The 15,101-nt window shown below is 48.1% G+C and overlaps 1 protein-coding gene across 1 annotated transcript in view; it reads left to right on the top strand.

Moving 5' to 3' along the window:
* RAB43 (RAB43, member RAS oncogene family) overlaps window positions 1-15,101 on the top strand; it is a 33,210-nt gene that overhangs the window by 615 nt on the left and 17,494 nt on the right. The window lies entirely within an intron of this gene.

The raw sequence follows: 15,101 nt of genomic DNA, 5'->3' as shown, positions 1-15,101 counted from the left end.
CCGCAGAGCGCCGGCCTTGGGGTGTGTGTGTGCGGGTGTGGGTGTGTGTGTTTGGGGATAGTGTGGGGGAGGAGTCCCTGCCCTCCCGAGCTCACACCCTGGGGGCACTTTGCTCCAAAATAACTTCGCCGGTGGAAGGCAGCAGAGCGCCTCGGAGTGCGGGGTATAGAAGGGCCCATGGTTGGCCTGACCCTTCCCCACCGCGATCGAAGGCCCTAGCTCGGCCCCGGGCTGGGAGAACCCGGCCAGAAAACTACCCCTTCCCCCCTCCCTCCACGACTAGAAAGGATCAGGAAGTAGTTGCTTCTAGGACCGGAGGGCCAAAACTTTTTGTCAGAATTTCCGGCCTGGCCACGCCTCCCTGCAGTCTCTTTGTGGACCTGGTGGTGGAACTTTACTCGACTAGGGCCAGCACTGGGTCCCCTCCCCCATCTGGAGTTTGATAGAAACTGAAAAGTTCACAGATACCGGAAGGTGGGGGAGAGGACCAAACTTTGGCAATGGCTCTGAATAGAAACAGCAGGATGTAGTTGCCACAATGTCCTGGCAGTGGTTTGATAAATAATATTTGTGATTAATGAATCAGAGTTTTCTTAACCTGGGTGCCAGCTCTCCCTAATAGAGTTAGGAGATCGTGGCCAGGACTGAGCATTGTTTTTGCCCAGTAACTTTACTTAACTGAGCTGTGCAGAAATCTTTTCCATTCTTTCATGGTTTTGAATTCACATGATCTCCAGGACGGCTCTTAAGAGCACCGGGCAGGGGCGGCACAGGGCAAGTGTTTTCTCCTGTTATCTCTGTGTTTTCTAGAAGATGAACCAGAGTACTGAAGTCCCTTGAGGCCTGATGCTCTGGTGCTTTGCGTCCCTGGGCCGCTGGAGCCCTGCTCATGTTTGCCTTTTGCCAGGGTACTTCGCTCTTTGTTTCTGCAGAATTGGGATAATTTGTGGGTGTTGCCTACCTCCTGTCTCTCCGTGGAGAAAAAGTAAGCCAACAAACTTTACATGACCACAGTGCCCCTAGAATGGATGTGCCAGAGGAAGCAGAAACTCCCTACCTGAAGCGTTTGTTGTTTGTTTGTGTGTGGTTGTTGTTTTTAAACAGTCTTTTCGGTTTCTGTGTGTTTTGGTTTCTTTCGGAGAGCAGAAAAAAGGAGCAGCGTGTGGCAGGCAGCTTTGAGTCATTATTTGGGACCACCCCTTTGGAGCAGATGGTGAGGGAAAGGGCTGTAGGATGGGTGGGGTGTGTCTCTGGATGAGTCTGTGCCCTGTGATGATGCCAGCAGCCACAGGGAAAGCGGAGTGCCTAAAATATAGGCATAAATAGCCGTGGTGTTCCTGTGAGCTGTCGGCCTTCTCCTGCACCCAAGTGTTTGTGGTGACTGGGTGCTGACGGTGGTCAAGGAGGGGGCAGTGTGTTCCTGTTTACCTGGTGTGATAACAGCCTGTGCCCCGGTGGAGCCCAGGGTGTACTGTGTACCCGGGCACAGGTTATGCAATGCAGCGCGGGCAGTTTGTGATTTCTTTTCCTTATGGTCACCTCCTCATTCAGAACAGTATGGGGATGGTAAAACCCCTGGGTAGTTACGACGGCTGTTGTGACTCACAACGTGGTAGTTGAGAGTCTGTTGTGTGCCAGCTGTTTTACAGCTGTGTTTGAGAGGGGGAGGGGGCAGCGAGAGAGGGAGAGAGAATCTCAAGCAGGCTTTGCGCTGTTAGCGCAGAGCCTGACGTGGGGTTCCATCTCACGACTGTGAGATCCTGACCTGAGCCAAAATCAAGAGTCAGATGCTTGACTGCCTGAGCCACCCAGGCACCCCTACAGATGTGTCCTTATTAACCCTGTCTGGCATAGGACAGGCTTGCCCCAGGGCACACAGCAGGTAATGGTAGCAGTGGGAATTTTCTTCCACTGTTTCAGTTTCCACAGCACTGAGGTCTTTCCCCTTACACCAGACTGCTTCTTAGAATCTGATTGTTTGGAGTGGGAAAGTCTTTGGCAATTATTTATCTCTTCATTTTGTAGTCAGAGAAACCTGAGGCCCAGGATGCTAAAGAGGCTTTGAATTAAAACTGAGCAAAAAAGACTACAAAAAACACAAAAAACTGTGAGCAGTAGTGGGTGGGGGACTTTTGGGGTTCTACTGACTCAGAAGGAGCAAGTCACTTTTGCTTTCTGAGTCTGTTTCCTCATCCATAAAACACCTAGGAGGTGTCTTTTTTTTCTCCCCTCAAAAAACTCACCAGGTTTATTAAAGTTTAATTTATGCTCCTTAAACATTTCCCATTTTAGGTGTGCTGTTCTGTCAATTTTGACAAACGTATACAGTCCCATAATCACCCCCACAATCACAATATAGAATACTTCCAGCGACCCAGAAAGTTCCCTTGTGTCCCTTTGTGTCAGTGTCCTCCCTTCACCCCAGCCCCTGGCAATCACCGATCTGTTTTCTGTCCCTATAGTTTCAGCAATGTGATTTTAACTGGAACCTTTGGTGAGCTAGATTTTATTGTTATTGTTCCTGCAGAAAGTGTGTCCGTATCAGGGATTTAGTTTAAAACCTTTCCAGGGGCTGTTGGGGTTCCAACAAGCATCCAACATGATCTCCCAAACCTCCTCTCCGTGTGCCACAGGCTTTTGTTAGAGCTCCAACAACCCAGAGATAGATCACCCGGTGTTTTTCCAGCCCCTCTGAACGCCAGTGCTAGGCAGGGCAGCTGGGGTGGGGTACTGCTGCAGGGGTGAAGGGGGAAGGCCGAGGGGCTACAGGTTCTGGCTTCTCACCCAGCCAGAGTAATACTCCTTTTATCCACTTCTGTATTGAGGGTCCACTTGTTTCTATTTGACTGAAAAGTTCTGCTAAAAACTGTTTGAAATGTCACAGATCTAATCAGACTTCCTTATTTCTATAGTCACTTCCTGTTGCAACCACAATAACATCCAGACTCCTTACCTGAGGAGGTGGGCCCCCGTCTACCTGGGCTGATTTCATGTCCCTCCCTCTGTCCCTCACTTGCTGCTGTCTAGCCTTGCTAGCCCTTTCTGCCTTGGGGTCTTTGTATCTGTCCCCCTGCCTATCATACCGTGTTCCTGTATCCGCTTGCTGCTTCATTATTTGGCTTCCACTGCAAATGCCTTCTCTTCAGAGAGAGGCCTTCCCTGACCTTCTAGACCCTCTCTCCCATTACAGTATAAGTTCATAGCACTTATTAGGACTTGAAATTACCTCGTTTGTTGGTCCCCTCCTGTACGATGTGTATCAGCTCCTTGGAAGCACAGGGATCTAGTCTGCCTTATGGGCCTATGAGTCCCTAGCACATTGTTAAGACACATGATGTGCAGTACATGTTTGTGCATTGATTTTTATTAATAGAGGGGAAGCTGAGGCCAAAATAAATGAAGTGACCAGCATGCCCAAGGCTACACACAAGTCAGTGGCAAAACCAGGACTTGAGCCCAGGGTCTGCCTGGGTCCCAAGCCTAGTGCTTGTTTTCATACTCAACACCTCCCTGCCTCCCCCACCCGCCCCCCATCTGAGTCCCTCTGAGTTCATAATAATGACCCTCAGAGTCTGCAAGTTAATGAATCTAGTAAAAATGCAGTTGCAGCCACCGCACTTTGAGACAAGAATGTGGACTTGGGCATTTCATAGATTTTTCAGTAATAAGGGTTGAAGCCTCAGTGAGTTCCAGCATGTTTGTCCACTAACAGAACATCTAGCCAGCCTTGAACAGCCCACAGAGCCTGCTGTGCTGGCTAGGAAGGCACCTTATGGGGTGACAGGTTCCTGTGCCCAACCTCATGGGGATTCCTGAGGTGCTAGCTATGCAGGTTGAACTTCAAGAGTGAACCTGGGGGCGCCATCTTGCACACCGTGCAGTCTCTGAAAGAGAGCACTGGCTTAGGAGTCTGAAGGTCTGAATCTTCCATCCAGCTCTGGCACAACCGTGGCGAATTCCTTTTCCCTTCTTGGAGCCCATGGCTTGCTTCCTCATTTTTGAGTTGGGACTAATGATCTTTGCTTGTTTCTTAGGGCTGTTGGAAAACTATGGACGTACTTAAAATAGTGTAAAAATTCCCCTTACATATTTTTGAATGGATGATCCATCCACGTGGTCCAGAATTTCAAAATTTCGAAGACATAAAAGGGCATACAGTTAAAAAAAAAAAAAATCTCCCTTTGACCCCCAACTCTGTGGTGCCCTCTAAGAAGAGACAACCAGTGTTACTCATTTCTGGTCTATCCTGAAAGTGACGTTGCGGATAAAATCAAGGAATTGCAAATATGAGGACTTACATTATTATTGCTGTTGTTACCATTTTTCCTCCTCAGAGCAGACAGGTGATTTCTTAACTCGCCCCTCCTCCACCCCTCACTCCCCACCCCGCCCACCTCACTGTCCCCCAGGAAATCTCAGCCGGTTCTAAATCCTTAAAACATTCTGACCGCTCCTCTACTCTCTCTTATCTGGGACAATACAAAGGCCTGTTATGTAAACTCGTTTTGCAGATCACTGGGGACACAGGCCTCAAGTCCACACACAGAGGTTAGCCTTGTCGAATTGTACCCCCTTTATTCAGCTCTCTGTCGGGTTCACTCTCCCCTTGTTGGGGAGGTTGCCAGATCTCTCCTTCACAGAGGTAAAGTTTATGCCCTTGGGCCTGGGCCTCCAGATTTCAGGACCTTGGGCCTTGGCTCTCAAGCTTCCCCGGGCCCTACAAGTAATCTTTGTTTTTGTAGCCTGGCACTTCCAAAAGAGGGGGCAGGGGCAGGGGCAGGGAAATAGGCATTGCCTTCTTTTAAAGTTTGCATCCTCGGTCCTTCCAATCGGGATTTTGTGGTTCGGATCAGGTGCTTTTCCTACTTGGGTCATATTGGTTGGACTTTTTCAGTTTTGATCAGAAATAGCAAAAGGACTGTTAGATAAGAAAGAAGTACTGGGTCGTGCTGGTTGTCCGAGGAAATCTGTTCTTGATGAGAATGACAGCTATCCCTGTTGCAAAATAAACCTTGCTGAGGTTTCTGACCGTCCTGAGGCAGCACGTGTAGCGGAAAGACCGTGGAACGAGCTCCAGGAGCAGACCCACGCTGCTCCTTAAGATTTACCACCTTGGGGCGCCTGGGTGGCGCAGTCGGTTAAGCGTCCGACTTCAGCCAGGTCACGATCTCGCAGTCTGTGAGTTCGAGCCCCGCGTCAGGCTCTGGGCCGATGGCTCGGAGCCTGGAGCCTGTTTCCGATTCTGTGTCTCCCTCTCTCTCTGCCCCTCCCCCGTTCATGCTCTGTCTCTCTCTGTCCCAAAAATAAATAAAAAACGTTGAAAAAAAATTAAAAAAAAAAAAAAAAGATTTACCACCTTAAAATCTTGGCTTTGCCACGTAGCCCTTTAGGCGTGTGATGTCACCTCCTCTTACCGGCTTCACCCTCAAACCCTGCAAACCCCTTCGCTTTAGGGACATGGCCCATTGCAGATCATCAGTAAATGGGTGCTGACGTTGGTATGGAAATCACCTGGGAGAGAGAGCGAGCGAGTGATGTGGCGAGTCAGGAAGCTTGGGTGCACAGCGGACCTTACGCAAGTCATTTCACTGATCTGTTACCCTGTCAGTGAATGCAGGAAGGATCCCTGTCTTACCTACCCATATGGGGTTTCTCCGTGGCCACCCTGTGAGAGAGACCCTTATCTTACAGAGCAGGACATGGAGGCCTGCGGGTGACAGATCTGAACAGAACTGAGCCTTCTGGCTCCCGGTGCTTCTGCTCACTGTTGGCCATGCCCTCCCCTGCCCCCCTCCTGGTAGTACCCGCACCAACACCACGCACACGCAGAAAGGTTGGGGAGGAATGAGTTCAATATCTGGGCTGTCATATATCACTTGCATTTCACACTCTTTGTGTGTTTTGATTAGCAGTACCGAAGCAGCATCCTGATGCCAGGTGCTTGTTACACAAATCCTTGTTAATTCAGATGAATTGGGTGAAGTGGTGCATTTGGCTGGTACGAACAAAAGAAAAAGCCTATCTTCTAGAATGGCTTACAAAATGCGGTCCTGTTGAACACATAGCAACAGAACCCAAGCAAGGACTGTTAGAGGATCCCTCCAGCCCGCTGGGAGGGATTAGTAAGTGAAGACCATTTCTCATTAGCAGCTCCTGTATATACACCACGACACACATGGACTTCTCTGATCTTACTTGCTCTACTGTGCCTCGTAAGCCTCTGTTTCCCAGATTGGAAAGAGGCGAATTTAACCCGAGATGAAGTGTGTGAGCATTGGCGGTTCTTAGAGGTTTTCTCACCTATTCGTCAACGTTTGAGGTGACAGCATCCCAAATTTGGAGCGTGACTAAGGAGCGATGTGCCTGATTTGTAAAAAATAGCAACCCCAGAACCTGATGTGTCCACGGGTGCTGAGCCTTTCAAAAGAGTCTCCTTGAAAAATTGTACACGTATTTCCCAGATGTTTAACCAGCTGCAATGATCCTTATTCAAATTCTTCAGAATGTACAGATCTTTTTTTTTTAAGTTTATTTATTTATTTTGAGAGAGAGAGAGAGAGAGAGAACAAGTGAGAGAGGGAGAGAAAGGGAATCCCAGTCTCCTCACTGCCAGCACAGAGCCTGATGTGGGGCTCAAACTCATGAACCATGAGATCATGGCCTGAGCCGAAATCAAAGAGTGGGACGCTTAACCGACTGAGCCACCCAGGCACCCTGCAGCTCTTACTTTTGGCAGGACTTTCAGGGATGTATTTGAACACCCGCCATAGTGTTAAGCACTTCTTCAGTCCAAAACGAGGTCTGACTATAAAATCACAAATCTGGTGTATGGCAGGCCAGGGGGCTTGCCCATGTGCCCTGATGGCAACTGCAGTGTGTGTTGGGCAGTGATAGGTCATTGGAGTGTGTCCCGTCTTGAGACAACCGCTTTTTAAAGGGATGCCATTCATCCTTTTTTTTTTTTTTTTTTTTTTTAAGTTTATTTATTTTGAGAGAGAGCACGTGCACATGAGCGGGGGAGAGGCCGAGAGAGAGAATCCCGAGCCCGATGCAGGGCTCGATCCCACAAATTGTGGGATCATGAGCGGAGTCGAAATCAAGAATCGGACGCTTAGCCAACTGAGCCACCCAGGTGCCCCGGGGATGCTGTGCATCTTGATGTGAGAGGCTCACAGCTGATGGTTAGTGGGTTACGGTTGCTGATGGTGAGGATGTTGGACCATTTCACTGAAAAAAATTTTTCTTATAATTTCAAGCCAGGTAACCTCCACTCCTGCCATTTTCATGCCTGAGAAGGGTAAAAATCCAATAGTTTTTAAAATTAAAAATATTCCGTTTACATTTTCTAATGAAAAACTTTGATTTTTTAAAATTTATTTAACTTGTTTTTTTATTCTTGGGTTTTAACTCTCTAATGGATACACAAACAGTAGGTGATTTCGTGATGAAAAAGTGGATCAAAGCCGTCAGAATAAACTTCAGTTCGCTAGCTCTGAATTGTACATATCTTGCCATGTTTATGTGATAGATGAATTACATAGAAAAAGATCAATTTTATAAAATACATGAACATTCTTTGAAATACATAGAAAAGAGTCTATTTTATTATTGAAACCACAAGGTAAATTAAATACCTCTGTGTGCACTCTGACTCTAGGGTTTTCTTTGGGTTATTTTCCCCAGAATAAGCCCTTGATACGTGCTGACTGAGTGAACGAGCAAGTTAGTGAGAGGGAGGGAAGGGTAGAGAAGGAGGGAGAAGGGAGAGTCTTCTAAGCGGGAAAGGGTGACGGTGGGGCTCTGCTTGAAGAGTGGGGTTCATGCATCAGCTGAAGGGCTCCTGGCCAGGGAGGCGAGTTAAATGACTGATGAGAGCAGGAGACCTTACGGGGAACTCCATTTTTGTTTTGTTTGATTTTATGACTTTTGAGAAATAGTACCACCACAGCACAAGTTGATGGGGAAAGTTTTATAGACTAGTTTGCTAAAAGGCCTGATCTCTTGGGACACCTTGGTGGCTCAGTCGGTTAAGTGTCCGACTTCGGCTCAGGTCATGATCTCGTGGTTCGTGAGTTCGAGTCCTGCGTCGGGCTCTGTGCTGACAGTACGGAGCCTGGAGCCTGCTTCAGATTCTCTCTCTCTCTCTCTCTCTCTCTCTCTCTCTCCCCACCCCCCACTTGTACTCTGTCTCTCTCTCAAAAATAAATAAACACTAAAAAAAGTTCAAAAAACAAAAAACAAAGCCCGATCTCTTAAAATTTAATTGGCAAAGTTGGGCTAATTTGATGCAAAATGGTCACACAGTTGGTACTTTCAAGCCTAACATGAAAAACTCATTAAGTATTAAAAGGACTCCAAGCTATAGAATTCCCACTAGATTCTTCTTTTTACCAGTCAGGGTTTCCCCTGCCTCTGAGCAGGAGCGTGGTAATGGATGGAAGGCCGTGGCTATTAAGATGCTTTGGGGCAGTTTGCTCTGCGTGTGTGCACATGTGTGTAAACATCAACAGATTGTTATTTTGCTTTACATGAGTTGGCCTTACTGGACTAGCTTGTCTAAAGTAGCGTTCTACCAAGTTCCTTTAAAAAAAAAATCTTTATTGGGGTGCCTGGGTGGCTCTGTCAGTTCAGCCTCTGACTCTTGATTTCAGCTCAGGTCTTGATCTCAGGGTCGTGAGTTCAAGCCCTGCGTTGGCCTCCACCCTGGGTGTGGAGTCTACTTAAAAAAAAAAAAATTCTTGGGGGGAACCTGGGTGACTCAGTTGGTTAAGCGTCTGACTTCGGCTCAGGTCATGATCTCACAGTTCCTGAGTTTGAGCCCCACAGCTGTGCTGACAGCTCGGAGCCTGGAGCCTGATTCTGTGTCTCCTTCTCTCTCCACCCCTCCCCTGCTTACACTCTGTCTGTCTTTCTCTCAAAAATAAATAAACATTAAAAAAAAATCTTGGGGTGCCTGGGTGGCTCAGTTGGTTAAGCGTCTGACTCTCTGGTTCAGCTCAGGTCACGATCTCACCGTTTCATGAGTTCGAGCTCTGCATCGGGCTCTTTGCTGACAGTGCAGAGCCTGCTTGAGATTCTCTTTCTCCCTTTCTCTCTCTGCCCCTCCTCTGCTCACATTGTCTCTGTCTCTCTCAAAATAAATAAATAAACTTAAAAAAAAATTGAAAAAAAGTCTTTACTGAGATATAATCCATATCCCGTAGAACTCCCGCATTGAAAATGTTCAGTTCAGGGTGGTGATGGCGTGTACTCACAGAGTTGTATAACTGTCAGCACACTTAATTGCCAGGTATTTTCATCGCCCCAAGAGACACCTTCTACCTGTTAGCAGTCGCTCTTGTTGCTGCCTCCCCATGCTCCTGGCAACCACCTGTCTACTTTCTGCCTCTATAGATTGTCTGTTCTGGACATTCTGTGTAAGTGGAACCCACAATGTGGCGGGTATTCCCGCATCTAGCTTCTTTCACTGAGCATAACGTTTTCGCGGTCTGCGTTCCTTTATATCCTTTACTTGCCTTACTTTTTTTTTCTTCCTACCACTTACCACCACCCCACATCACACGCTTTCTTGTTGGTTCCCAGGCCCGGGAGGGAATGTGAGCTCTGCTGTGTCCCTATTCCACTGCCCGCTCTCTGTTGTTGAATGAACTGGATGAAGCCTTCTGCCCTCACTGTTCAGTGACTGCCTTTTTCCACGTCACGAAGTACGTCTTTGCCTTTGGCGGATCCAATATTTGTCTGTCTCCCATGCTACCCTCTAGTAGTTGGGAAATCCATATACCCTATTTCTACTTATCTTGTTAAATGTTAAATGCGTATTCAAACTTATATTTTTCTACCTGCGGTCTAGAATCAGCATTTATTTCTTTGACCCTAAGAGTACAAGAACCTGGCACATTCTCCCTGTGTGTTTATTGCCTCCTCATCCCCAATTTCCACGTGGAAATCATCTAAAACTTGCGTGTCAGATCATTGTTGATTTTTTTTTTTGGCATTATGCATTAGATAGAAACAGTATGAAAATTCCTATACTTCTGAAGGCCTAAGGAATTTTTTAAAATGTCTCTCATAAGCTCCTTCTTGTCATTTTCCCTGTTCTCTCCTCCAGAGCTTGCATGGGACAGGAGCTGGAACTTAGGGTCTCTTCTCCACATCGCTTGCCTTCTCCTCCACTTTAACAGCGTTGTGTTCTGTTGTGTTGTATTCTGGACAAAACCTGGGCTCCACCTTCTGGCACAACGATTTCCTTTTGAGCTGTATCTGTTCTGATCATTCATCTCTCGGTTTCTTTATTTTGACAAATACGATTTTCGTTCCCAAGATCTCTAGCTGGTTTTTTTCATATCTGTAATACCTTCATTCTGAGGTTGTTATTAATACTCTCATTTTCCCTGACTTTTTACTGTGACAACTTTCAAGCGTAACAGAAAGGGTGAAAGAACACAGTAAACCGTGAAACTGTCCTCCGCCTGGATTCAGCCACTGTTTGTATTTTGCTGTGTGCCTTATCTTTCTGTATATGTAATATAATTTTTTTAAATTTATTTATCTATTTGGAGAGAGGGCGAGCGCACCAGCAGGGGGAGGGGCAGAGAAAAAGAGAGGGAGAGAGAATCCCAAGCAGGCTCCACACTGTCACCACAGAGCCCAGTGTGAGGCTTCAACTCACGAACTGTGAGATCATGACCTGAGTCGAAATCAAGAATTGGGTGCTTAACCAACTGAGCCACCCAGGCATCCCTCTTCCTAATGACTTTCTTTCTTTCTTTTTATTTATTTATTTATGTTTGTTTGTTTGTTTGTTTAAATTTACATCCAAATTAGTTAGCATTTAGTGCAACAATGATTTCAGGAATAGATTCCTTAGTGCCCCTTACCCACTTAGCCCATCCCCCCACCCCCTCCCACAACCCCTCCAGTAACCCTCAGTTTGTTCTCCATATTCATGAGTCTCTTCTGTTTTGTCCCCCTCCCTCCCTGGTTTCCCATCCCTTCCCTTATGTTGATCTGTTTTGTCTCTGAAGTCCTCATATGAGTGAAGTCATAGGATGTTTGTCTTTCTCTGACTAATTTCACTTAGCATAATACCTTCTAGTTCCATCCACGTAGTTGCAAATGGCAAGATTTCATTCTTTTTGATTGCCGAGTGATACTCCATTGTAGATATATACCACATCTTCTTTATCCATTCATCTGTCGATGGACATTTGGGCTCTTTCCATACTTTGGCTATTGTTGATAGTGCTGCTATAAACATGGGGGTGCATGTGTCCCTTCGAAACAGCACACCTGTATCCCTTGGATAAACACCTAGTAGTGCAATCGTAGGGATTATGGCTTTCTTAATAACATTGCTTTCTCTAGCTTATTTTATTGTAAGAATATAGTATATAGTACATATAACATATAAAATACATGCTAATTGACTGTTTATGTTATCTACAAGTCTTCCAGTCAACAGTTAAGCTATTAGTAGATACGTTTTTCAGAGTCCAAAGTTACCCCCAGATTTTCAACTGCCCAGGGGGTTGGTGCGTCTAACCCCCACATTGTTCAAGGGTCAATTGTATTTCTATAATAGCTTCTACTGTCTAGCTGATTTTTAAGCTTTTCCAACTTTTCTCCCAAATGTGTTTTATAGTGTGTTTCCTCTTTGAACCAGAGTCTAGTACAGGCTTGGTCCAGAACAACACCTTGCTACCTTTTTTTTTTTTTTTTTTATGATACTGATTTTTTTTTTCTTTTTTAAGATTCGCTCCCTGGATTTGTCTTGTGGTTTCCTTGGGGCGTCTTTGGACTTGTCCCTTTGTCTCCTGTATTTCCTGTAAACTGGAGATTGGGTTAGAGGCTCACTTTGGCTCGGGTGGGATGGTTTGGGCAAGAATGAATCATAGGTAATGTGTGCTGCCCATTTGCACCACGGCAGGCAGTACCAGCTGCCAGGTTACCCCCTGGTACTGATGCCTTCTTTGATCACTTGGTGAGGGGAGTGCCTGCCAGATTTCTCTGTTCATGTTTATTGTTAAAAGATTCCTTTTTGCTCTTAGCTTGTTTCTTGGGGGATCACTTCAGAGCCATGGCCTTGACCTGGCCTTTTCTGCCTAGAGCAGCAGACAAGATGAAATGGGATTGAAAGGGAAAAACGCCTAACGTTTAGAAGGTACTCTGCCCAGCTTAATTACAGTTGTTGGTAGAATTTACCATCTGACACCCTGAGACACCAACTGCATATCGGGGAGATCATTAAATGGAGACTCATTCATGGGTTATCCATCCATTCTGTAACTACCTCCTCTTTCCCCAGGCACCGTTCTAAGCTCTGAAGAGAAAAAAAGGGGAATAAGAGACAGTCCCTGTTCTTTAGGAGCTCACATCTGGTTGGGGGAACAGATATGTAAACAGATAGCTAGCGTGCAGTGCTGTGAATGTTGCTACCCAGTTTCTGAACCCAGAATTGGAGCATGTGGCCTGACAAGTAAGTATGTGTGTATTTATTGTGGCCACAAGACCAAATATGGAAAATTAGGACCGGGACGCCTGGGTGGCCCAGTCGGTTGAGCCTCTGACTTCAGCTCAGGTCATGGTCCCCCGGTTCGTGAGTTCGAGCCCCACATCGGGCTCGCTGCTGTCAGTGCAGAGCCCTCTTCAGATCCTCTGTCCCCCTCTCTCTGCCCCTCCCTTGCTAGCGCTCCCCCCAAAATAAATACATATTTAAAAGAAGGAGAAGAAAAGAAAATTAGGACTGTTCCCACAAAGCAGGGCCCTGTGGTTGCCATGGCTGTCCTAGGGGTGTTGGCTGAGTGCTGCAGGGCCACCGAGGAGGCAGCAGTCCGCTCTCCCCAGGGTTGCAGAGGCAGGGAGTTTCAAGCTTAGGTAGGCCCTGGAAGATGAGTCAGTGTCCCATTGAGGAAAGAGAGAAGGGGCTTTGCTACCAGAGCCACATATGCACAAAGCCATGGAGGTGTGGGAGAGGAAGTGTAGGTGTTCGTCCAAGTCCAAAGTGGCTGGAGTGTGTTGGGGTGGGGGCAGGGATGAGCGTAAGGAGGGGGCTCAAGACCAGACTTCTGAACATAGAAGGCGCGTCAACGGTGTCCTGAGGGCTGTGGGAAGCGTTCTCTGGAAGACCCACTGTTTGTCCCTCAGGGTTGATGCGGGCGGGAGGCACGATCAGCTGTGGCTGAGTGGAGGGGCGCCCAAGGGGTCAAGGCCGAGCGGGTATCCCTGCTTGGTGCACTCTCCATTAACCCTAGTGGCAGGGCACTGGAGGGACACCTTGAGGGAAGGCAGAGCTCAGTTTGGGACGTATGGCATACAACCCTTCTGTGGGCTGAGTCCTTGCTGCTGAGGAAGTTTGGAAAAAGAGAAGCCGGTGGGCTTAAGGGAATTACTTTCGAGGCAGTGAGGGCTCTACCAGACCGTTTACCCAGAGAGTCTGAGCTTGTGGCCGTGGCTTTAGGAATGCTGCCGTTGCTTGTTCTCGGCCTTTCCTGGGAGGCATGGGTTGTTGCCACAAGGAGCCAGCAGCCCACCCTGTTTGTTATGGGCTCTTCCTGGCCTAGCGGGGGACTGCCTGATCACTGAATCAGGTGGGGGGGCCTCCTGGCACCCTGCTTGGGTCAGGTCCCTCTCTGTTTCCCCGCAGCACCTCAAAGGGCCTGTGAGTGCAGTTTGGTGGCAGCAGGGAAGGGGGACGGGTGGGGGGAAGGGCTTGGGTTGTGCTGGATGGTCTCCGCTTCCCTGTGAGAAGGAGGAGGGGCGTCCCTGGGGAGCCAGTGGCCCTTTGCTAGCGACCGAGGCAGGACTCATTGGTCAGAGGCTCTGGTCTTTTTCCCACGTCGTGCCTTTTCCCCATGCAGACTGTTCAGGAAGGGGTTTGACTGATTCCTGCAGGAGGTATGAATCATCAGTGAGGTTTCTTGGAAGAAAGAAAACAAAACCAAACCAAACAAAGCATTTAAGGTTTGTGGAGGAGCCATACACAGTAAAGGTCATGGGGTTTTAGAATCAGACCAGGCTCTTCTGCCAACGGCTTCCCTGTGACCCTTCGACCCCTGGTGTAGAAAGTCATAAACCTTCTAGAGCTGTCGTGAGGATGAGATGGACTGGCAGATGTGAGCAGTAACACTGGTGGTGCCTGATGTTCTCGAAGCACGTTAGAACCCTTCCTGCGCCCCGTGCCCCCCGCAGCCCTGCAGAGGGGGGCTGGTCGCTGCTCCTCCCAAGATCCTGGTGAGGAAATACCGACTCCAGGAAGCTACTGAACCATCCTTGGCCCCTCGGCAGATGGAGAACGGGAACCCGAGAGTCCTGATGGCTCTTTGACCTCAGACTACGGGTAACCTGCCGAGGAGGGCTGCGTTGTAACAGGGGATGAGAACTCTGTGACGCTGGGACCTGGAGCAGCTGTGTTTAGGGGGCAGGAGGAATCTGGACTGAGGAGTCCGCCCCCAGCGCTCACTGCCCGCCACAGAGGAGCCATCTGTGTTCAGGGCCACGTTGCTTGCCCTTCCCTGTCTCGCCCTTGTCTCCCTCACTCGGTGTCTGTGCTGCCTGTCTTCAGCTAGTATACTGGACGTTTGGCAGCACGTCACTGTCGCTCCTGATGGCACACCCGTGTCTCGATCGTGGCTGGTTGGCAAGCCCCAGGCCACCCTCTTCCCTGGAGGACTGGGGCAGAAGTGACAGCAGCTGGCTGGAGGAGTGGCCTGCAGACTCCACCTCCTGGTTCGACCCCCCACATCCCAAGACATGACGAAAAATAACTCAGGAACTCGTATTTGGGTCAGTCTGACCAGTTTTCAGAGTTTTGTCCTGAGAACTCATTTTCCCAGGGTCCTTTTCTACTCTGAATTAGCAAGGAACTTTGCGTCGTCTGTTCCGTCATGCAGGAGAAAGACTGTTCAAATAAAATCTTCTCTTTCCACTGGAGGAGACAGTGCTAGACATAGATTTTGGGAATTCAACCACTAGCAATGCTTTTAACCTAATGAGCAGAACTGATTTTCCACTGGGGCACATGTGAACTCACTCCTTGGGGACAGCCGGCACAGATCCCTGGAAAGCAGCTTTAGCCCCACTGGGCCTGTTGTCCCCCTCTTGTC

Source organism: Panthera leo, chromosome A2 (assembly GCF_018350215.1).
Source record: "Panthera leo isolate Ple1 chromosome A2, P.leo_Ple1_pat1.1, whole genome shotgun sequence".
Lineage (NCBI taxonomy): Eukaryota > Metazoa > Chordata > Mammalia > Carnivora > Felidae > Panthera > Panthera leo.
This window is presented reverse-complemented; position numbering and strand designations above follow the sequence as displayed.